The sequence below is a fragment of the Pinus tabuliformis genome, chromosome 4_1, assembly GCF_031772625.1.
Source record: "Pinus tabuliformis cultivar Carrire ecotype Pingquan chromosome 4_1, CPIR1, whole genome shotgun sequence".
In the NCBI taxonomy this organism is placed as follows: domain Eukaryota; kingdom Viridiplantae; phylum Streptophyta; class Pinopsida; order Pinales; family Pinaceae; genus Pinus; species Pinus tabuliformis.
In genome coordinates, this window is record NC_142303.1 from 798284289 (window position 1) to 798294426 (window position 10138).

Genomic DNA, 10138 nt, shown 5'->3' on the forward strand with positions numbered 1-10138 from the left:
TGCTTCCTTTTCCAATTTTTACTGCTGTCTCTTTCTGGCTAGACAAGATGTACAAACTCCATCTGCTTCTTTAACTTAGTGCAGAGTCAGACTATAAAAACTATTAAATGCCCATACTAGATAAAAATTCAACAAATCAAGATAAAAAATTATTTAAATGCCAATACCTCTCATGCCAAAGTTTGTCTCAAATGCATCCGTTTCTCACTGTTTTACTACAGTATCAGCAAATGTGAATAAGCCTGCTTCTTCAAAACCCATTGCAACTGCCCTGTAGCAGTTTTGCTAATCTCTAGTGACACACTTGTTGGAGTTGATTTCAATTTTAAAGGCTTGCTTAGCAATTTGACTAATAGGAAGCAAACTCTTCTTTAAACCAGGTACAAACTAGACATTACTATTGTTTTGTATCTCACTATTGGGTATTCTAATAGGAACAAAATCTGTATCTCACTATTGGGTATTCTTATAGGAACATAATCAACTCGTGGACCTCATGTGTATTTCCATCTCCAAGTGTGTGTTACAATCTCTTCTCTACACTTGTGTCACACTTGTGTCCATAAAAGATAAGTGAACCATTCTTTTATGTTTGTTATGTGTTGTGTGGCACCTGAGTCGTACCATGTGTCCTTTGACTCTTTCCTATCAACTGAATTATTATCGACATAATTATTTTTGTCTATTAAACTTTTCACATGAAAGATCATATAGGTTTTCCCTACATTCTTCTTCAAATAGCCTGTCTCACCACAATAGAAACAAATCAAATATTATTATAATTTGAATGAAAATTTTCTCTCCTACTTTATTTGTTTCTGATTGGGTTTTCTGTCATATCTTGGTCTGAAATTTTCCTTCTTACATTGTTCTGAAATATTTTCTGCTTTCTTTTTCCTTTTTTGTCGGTTTAGCAACAAAAATGTTATCATTTTCCTTGGTTGTTTTCGTCCTCAAAATTGTTTATTGTGCTGCTCATTTTGCAGCGACAACTCTTCAAGCTCTTCAAAGGACAAAGACAGTGTTGTTACTATAATTGTCAAAGTCGTTGCAAAATCTTTGAAAGAACAAGGCAAACTACTTAAAATAATTAAGTTCAATGCTCTCTTTTGTCCTCTGTCAACCTACAATTTAATGATCTCTAACATGTTAGCTGATTGGTTATTGAACCTTCTTCTTAAATTATCAAGTGTCACAATTTGAGAGTTTCATGTACTACTAAAAGCTTTTCCCAATCTTGAAGGGTATCCTCAACATCCTAGACATGGGGAATATGTCGACTGCAATTGATAGGGTGACAATCGTCAAAGCCTCTCTTAAATTGTTGTATGTATGAATTGTCCTCATCCTTTATTCCCTAACAGCATAATTATTCCCATGTAATTTATGATAGTCAGAAAGCATTCCTCCTTGTGTAAGTCCTGCCATAACTGCTCCATCCTAGACACATATCAGTGCTAATAAACCCTCAACCCTGTGTGTCGGTTTCAACTCTTTGGAGGAAAGCAAGGACAGAGAATCTAGTCCTGACTTCAAACACCAAAACCCAGTTTTTGTTGGTTGTACTGAGGGAACATTTAATGAACTGTTTCACCCTGTCAACCAGAGGTTTCAATGTGTGACCAGCAAACCAAACAACACTTTCCATTTAATAAATTTACTCTCTTATCGTACCAGCAATCTTCCAATGCTACAATCAACTAGTAGTCATCCATATTCATGCGACAGACCATACAAACAGCAATGATTTTCTCCAATCAGTAGCATGAAAATAACATATACGATACCTTCATATTTTTCCTCTTTGTTTTCTTGATGATAAAGTTTTAAGAATACTGTGAATCTGAAGATATGACCTGTTGCCTCCAGATAGCAGTAAACATGAATAGCATCCAAGGACAGGAGCAACAACGAACTCTACCTTCAACTTTTTCCTCTTTGTTTTTTTGATGATCAAATTTTAAGAATACCTGGAATCTGAAGAGACAACCTGTTGCCTTCAGATAACAGCAAACATCAATAGCAGTCGTTGGACAAGAGCAACAACAAACTTGTGTAATTGGCATCTGGTCACAAAAGCCTCCAGAAAACAAACCAAAATGATGATTTTTTGAGCAGAAATGTATTATTATTACCATTAACTACTTCTTCACTTCTTCATGATGGCAGCAACATCATCTTCTGGAGGGCAACTCCTAAAAACAAGTCACTAAGGCAGTCATTGCCTTAGTGATTCACCAACATGCATGCATAGTAACATACATGCCCATACATCATGATTTATTTTCCGGCGATTTCCATAGCTCCGACTGCGGCAGGCTCCACCACCGCTCCCGCTCTGACAGGCTCCTCCGCTCCAACTTAATCAATTGGATGTACTTAATGCAAGTGGATGTAGTTAATGAAAATGCACTATCCACCTATACACATTCAACGAAACCTCTGTGGGCAAGTTTTCAAACTCGCAGTCCCGCTCAAAATTTCAAACTCACAGTCCCGCTCGAAATGAAATGTGAGAGGGTGGGCTGTGCCGTGTAAATTTTTTAAATTGAAATGAAAAATGCCCTCTAATTTCTCTGACTCAATTAGTTAATGTATCTAAGTTGGCAATATATTCTCACATGCCGACAACATTAACGTTTCTCCTTGTCGAGACATTTTGAATTTCAATTGTATTGCATCACCGCGCTTATTTGAATTTCAAATTTACCCGCGCATCGAGTAGAATTTTCAGTTGGTTTGAATTCAAACATTCATTTCGCTCAGGCCCAGTTCCTTCTAATTTTCAACAGAACCCCATGGATATCCACCATAGGTGGTAGCACTATCGGCCGAGAGTTTCCACCTCCCATGGTGTGGTAGCAGAATATATTGTAGGATTTCTGCTGCCTATTAACAAGTCCTTCTATAAAACTTCTGATACCATCCATTGAATTTCCATTTGAATGAGAATATTCAATTTATTTATCATCTTGTGTAAACATTTCGAATTAGTAGAATATGGCCCGTGTAGAGGTACATCAATGAGGCTCTGCAGGTTGACATTGTAATTTTATGCCTCGTACTCATTTTGATTTCATAGTCTTTAGTTTAGATCGATTGATCCGTAGCGAGATTTATGGATCCCAACTTCCACTTAAAATTGCATGAATCAAACTCTTACCAAGTATTTGATCATACCATGATGCATTGTTTCTTTGTGCAGGTTACCACATCAATTGAATTGATGGCAAGCAAAGAACAAGTGAAACCCCTAGAGGAAGTTGTGAAGGTTATTGAGGTTGAACCCATGATTGAAGGGCCTACTGAAGAAGAAGCTCATGCCTGCAGTCCCACACAAGAGGTTCCTGTGGCTGAGAAAAAAGTAGATGAAAGCTTCCCCATCGTAGAGAAATCTGCAGAGGAAATAACTGTAATGTCGCATGCCACGGAGCTTGAAGCAGAATCGGCTCTGGTGGAATTCGACGAAGTGTCAAAACTCAACAATTCCACCAAAATGCCCGAACAAGCCGAACCTACAAAACGAGAGACTGTTGGTAAACCATCCGTCGAGGGTGTGGGCATTGAAGAAAAAGCTAAAGGAGCTCCCACCAAAGAGAAGGCCGAGGTTGTGGGTAAGTCTGAATAATAGGTTAATAGGTATGGAAGGCAAATAAATAGATCTGTGAATGTGCCAATAGTGGGTGTAATGATATGGACCATATTCAGTTTAGTTCGTAATGTATTGAGCGGGTTCGTTTCAGTTTAATTCATGGTCTCTTCTACTATTAGTTGAACAGGCTAAACGATCATATCGGCCTTTCTCTCACATATTCAAAGTTAAGTTTGTACAACCATTTCAAAATATTGGTAGCAGAGGTTGTATTACTCGTATTTTTTTGGTTAGGCTCAGATGACATATTTTGCAGCAGTATCATGTTTGATATTCCACCATTTCGATTTTATGTTTTGACGAAATAAATTAAATTAAATGTAGTATTATAAGTAAGAAAATATAAAAGTAATAATATAAGTAATATGGGATCAAATTCGATAGAAGGGGTTAGTTCATAATGTGGAAGGTGGAAGGCTGAGTAAATTTTACACAATCACAATATTAATGATAAAGTATAAATTATTTTTCATAGACTAAATCATAAATAAAATTTCAATTATAAATATTTTCAATTTTAATGAATGAATGTGTCTGTTTTTCTTTTAAAAAGTTTAAAGCTTCAAATCAAGAGTTAGTTGGAATAGGTATGTTTTAGTAAATTTTAATAGTAAAAAAATATTGTATATAAGTGGGTCTCTTGTCTATTAATGAGGAAGAGTTTGGAGCTTTATTTAATTATGACTTTTACACTTAAAATTTAGTTATTTCTTATTTTTAAAATTAGGAATAGAAATATTTTTTAAAATTATAAAAGTATTATGATTAAGATATTTCTTTTAATTACAAGATTATTATAATTAGCTAATTAACCCACCTCACTAGGCCATTATTTTGGAAAAAGAAAATATGACACGTTGACTTTAAGAAATATCATTCAATTGTGTATTATCTTTCAACTTTAATTAACATTCCATAAGGGTGCATTATAATAGAACTAATATCCTTTGTCGTCTCATCTGCTATAATGTTTGACATCTCACACTTACAATTGTCGACTATGAAGCCGTAGTATTTGAAGGTCTAAAATTTGCTTCCCTAAAATTTGTTGGAATTATAATTTAATTTGTAATTTTATATTTAAAGTTTCTTATGTGTTAAGAGTTATTTTTGTAAGGCTATATCGAAGTATCATTACCATGTTTTAGAACATTCAAAGATGGTTGGAAGAAATTAATTGTAATATACTAGTCAAACAAGGTTGTCTCATGTTCTCCATTTTTTTGGCATTTACATTGATAAGATAGAATGTTGGTTAAAAGAAGCTAGTTGTATTGGGCCAACTCTTGTTGGTATAGCCATCATCCTTCCTTTTTATACTAATGATATTGTTCCTTTGACCTTAATAATGATTTAAGAATCCTTAAAGACTTTTGTTCTAGTATAGGTATAACTATGGACATAGAAAAAATAAAGGTTATGTTAATCAAATGTCATCAGATCATTTATGACACTTTCATATATATGATAATAATAGTTTGGAGGAAGTGTGCTCATACAAATATCTTGAAATCTATATTAATCATAAAATCAATTTTAACTATAGTGTTAAAAAAGGATAAATGAGGGATGAAAATTTTAGTATGGACTTGAAAAAAGTGTAAATTAGAAAAACTTTAGTGGTGGGATAAGAAAAATTTTCTATTTGATACTCTTGTCACTCCTTTTATCTTATACAAATATGAACTCTTGGGATGCAATATTTCTAGAGAATCTTGGATAAGCAAGGACAAAATCCAAAAGAATGTTATAAGTTAAAAACATGATATTAAAACAAACTTACCCTATCTTATCCTCCTTACAAAAGTGAACCTATCCCCCATTTAGTAGGTGGCCATGGTTAGGTACTTAATGTATAAGAACAATATAAACAACAGGGATGACAAGAGCCTCCCCAAAATTGCTTCCAACTCTAAGCATAACCACCAATGGCTCAACGTGAGAATGACATTGAGACGCCATGTATGGGTTAAGTTTTTGGGGATTATAGGAAGATGTCACCATGTAGGGATAATATTAAATTATTATTAGTAAATAAAAATAAGTTAAGATAATATAAGGACACGATCAACCCTAATCTACAAGATCAAAAGTATATTTCAATTTCTACTAGCACAAAGAATGAAACCAACATTGCTAAAATACTAACCAATTCCCTTAAGCTACATAATGAAATTAAATGTTAGACATTTCCAAAACATTGAGATGCAAGAATATGTAATCTTTTTAACACTAAGAAGGTTGAGAATAAAAACTACTTTTTCTTAAAATACCTTCAATACCCCCAAAATTAAAACTCAATTTCAAAATATTTATTACAACCTTGTCCTTTATAAATTATTGAAACATAAAAAATATAATAAGTTTGAAAAAAAATTCTAATAATTTTGTTAAAATTAAGATTTAAAAAAAATCGAATGTCAAATATATTAATTATGTTTTTCAATAAATATTATCGTCACATTATATTAAAGTATAAAATATATTTCTTCATCTTTCCATTTCAATGTTAAATTTAAAATATGTATTTAAAATTATGTAATTGATATTTATCGTGGAAAGAGTCATTTCAAATATTAATTTACTTAATTAAAAACTTGATTTTTTGATATGAAGCTGATTTAGTTATCATTAATATTTTCATGCTAGAATGTCGATCGACTACAAATATAGATATACTATAACATTTCAAATTTGTCTCTCTAACATCATAATTTTTTATGTTTATGTTAAGTTGGTTGATGTACGGTTTATTAGTAAATTAATTTTTTAAATAACATGTTTTATATTGGTTTATAAATCATTATTTTATGAGAAATTTTAAAAAATAGGAAATAATAATTTACATTATAGGGATGGAATTAAATATACTTCTAAAAGAATAATATTTTTTTTAATAATACCTTTTTTGGTTTAAATAAGTTTATTTTATGAAATTATATCAAAATTTATTTTCCATGATTTTTGAGGCTAGAAATTGTATTTACGAAGCTTAATTTTATTTTTTTTTTTTTGTCTACAAAATAGTTTATTAGTCCAAATTTCATTATACAAAAAATTATGTTATAATATTGGTAAATTCTAACTGAAGTAGAAAAACCATAAGTTAAGTGAGACCGATGAGGAAGTATCAATAATGCCTAGAATGAGTGGATTAACTAAAACTTCATGGCTTGGATTGTGGTGAAGTTGTTCCAATCCAATTCTTCATATTCTTTCACCCCAATAAAACAACAATAATTTATATTCTATAAGTTTATTAAAATTATAAAATATTTTATAAAAGAAAATGGAATTTAAAAATAAAATATTTAAATGTTCATTTAATTTGAATTGTTTAACTCAAATAATTTATTATTAAAATTTTTATATAAATTACATTTTTTTGGGTTAAAGATTGAAATTATAACAGTTTAAGTTTAATATATATATATATATATATATATATATATATATATATATATATATATATATATATAATTTATTAAAAGAATATAGTTTAAATATTATAATTTTATATGTAAATTAGTTTATTAGAAGTTAATTATATATAAGTATAATATTTATAAGTTGGTAAAATTGAATTTTTTTGTGTAAGGGTTAGATTTTTATTAGAAAAACAGTACAAGTTTCAAGCGATAGCTTAATTGGTCGAGTTCATGTTGCTAAATACCTTGCCTATCCGGAGGTCATGGGGTCAAATCTCCTCGACGCCCTTGGGGTTAGGCCTTTGTAGTTTGGTCGGTGGATAGATCCGTTCAGGTTGATCTGCCAAGATTTTCCCATGGATGTAGCAGCCACTCAGTGCTCGTGAACCACCCTTAAAAAAAAATTAGAAAAACAATACAGAGAAACTGTATTTGTGCTACTGGTCTGTAGGCTCCCAGGCTTAGCATTTCTAATAAAAATTGAGTAAATACCATAACACTCTTGTCATTCCATAGAGTCATTCATGAATGCTATGGAAAGCAAGGCACTATTAATATAGGATTGGGACTGATATGGCCAATTATGCATAAGACCACTTGATACTTATGCCTGAGAGAGGCATGCTGCTAGCAAAAATGCAAATGAGAGGAGAGCTGACTGTAGACCAACCAAGAAGCCCTTTGTCGATGACTTGAACCCTGGTTGGTATAGCTAGTGACAAGCCCTTGACCATATTAGCACCACACATAATATACTCGAAAGGAACCCAAGCCATTCTCATGCCCAAGTGGAATGTCTAAGAGATCGAGCAGTAATGTGAACATATGCACCTTGGCACTTCAAAAATCCTTCACTTTAATGAGAAAATCGATAGAAATGTGATGCCCAATACACAAAAACTAAAAATGCCTTCTCTTTCACTCTTAAACACTAGTGAAATATGTGTTCACAAATCCCTTTGGTTTAATTGAAAACTCAAGCTAATCACAAAAGTGTGCAGTTGACTTTTATAAAATTACCATTAGCCTTGCTATATGCATAGGATATTGCATTGAGTTTTTGGTCAAACCCAAATTAGTTTGGGGTTGACCTGAAAAAATTATAAAATTTCCATAGTTTAACTTTTTACATTAAAAGTTAGTATTTTTTTGAATGTGTATATATATATATATATATATATATATATATATATATATTTCTTCTTCATAATAATAATTTAATTCGAAGTGTCCGACTGTTGTTTAAAAAATTACTATTTTATGTATTTAATGGTGTCAATTTAGTAGTTATAAAATATTAAATTTTCGATGTTATAATATAATATAGTATTTATAAAATAATTTGAAATTTACAATTAAGTTGATCTATCAATTAAAGTATTGGACTTAAATAATGATGTAATTGCAAAAATGCATGCATCACTTACCTTTTGAAGTTTTGGAGTATAGGGCCTCGTTGATGTATTGCAACCATCTGTTGTCCTCTATCTTCATCTCATCATCTATTGTGTTCGCCTCAATCATGGAAGTTCAAGGAGAGTGTGACAAGATCCCTCTCACTCTCGAGCAACTTGCAAAGTTATTTGGGCTTTGTTGTATTGTGTTAGTATTCATTGTCCTTCTCGGAATGGATACAATGAAGGAAAGAAAGAAGAGAGCCCATTGGGATCCTGACAATGCACTCGTCCTTAGTGGTCTAACCATCCAAGTTATGAACATGGTGAACAAACATAACTTTACTAAAAGAGATCTTGAAAAATCCATAGCCATTGAGTGGTGAGGTAATTAGGAATAACTTATTTATGATACATTGGAGCAGGGTAATGTTAATTGCGATAATAACCTACATGTTTTCAAGGATGGCCCATCCCAGTTATGAAGATTCATGGGGAAAATTAACTCCTCTAGGACTCACTGTGTTCATCTACATTTTCCCTGAGTTCTCCACCATACATCATTTCTTAGGTCACTCTAGCTTATCTTTCATTCCCTATTTCTTCTATTTTTTGCCACACATCAAGGAGGTTACTAAATATTCGTTCATAGTATGGAGTGTGCTAATATCAATGTTATTGGTATGGCTTCTCCTCCTCCTCAGCTATGCAACAATAGCCAATAGAAGCATACTAGATATCATTTCTTAAAAAAATCCCATAATCATTTCTAGAGGCCAGGAGAAATTTTGTAAGGGCCAACAAGTAATTTTTCGAGGTTGAGTTGGGTTAGACGTCTTGATAAGAGGATCTTCTAGGTAGTGCATGTGAGGGGCTACACAACATTGGCACAGAGGTTGATGTAGGGGTTTTGAGCAACCCAATTTGTGCCAGCTTTGGAGCTGGATCAGTGTTGGGCTAGGCAATATTTGTCTCACTAATTTTTGTGGCCAGTTTATCATGTAGAGGATTGTTAGTTTTGGGCATCTAGAGGTTGTAGTCATAATTTCATTATTGCATAATAATAAAACCCTCAGTTGTTGGACTAGTTTTCCCACATTGGGTTCTTCTAGGGACAATTGTCCAAAAATAACGTGTCAATTTTATTGTGTGTGCTATCATTTTCTCAGTGTCCAGTTTATTTCTGCAATGTACTTTATGTGTGAAAATTTACGATGTGATTTATTCATTATTTTTTTGTAACAAAATAAACTGCATAATTTAATTAGCGAGAAGAATAAATTTATAGTTGCTACAATTTAAGGAAATTTTCACATTGGTAAAACTAGTAATGCCACTCCTGTTGCTAATCTATTCTTTCAAGAATTTGTAAGATTACATGGAATTCCCAAAAGTATTGTCTTTGATCAAGACATCATATTTTTGGGACATTTCTGAAGAATATTGTGGAGGAAACTGGGCACATAATTGAACTTTAGTTCAGCATACTACCCACAAACTAGTGGTCAAACTGAAGTGGTGAATAAAATTTTAAGCAATATTTTGCGCAGTTTGGTTGGAGATCATCCCAAGCAGTGGGATCAAGTCTTGGCTCAAGTTGAGTTTGCTTATAATGACACTCCACTTCTCTTTTACCAAGCACATAGATTCTATATACCTTTGAA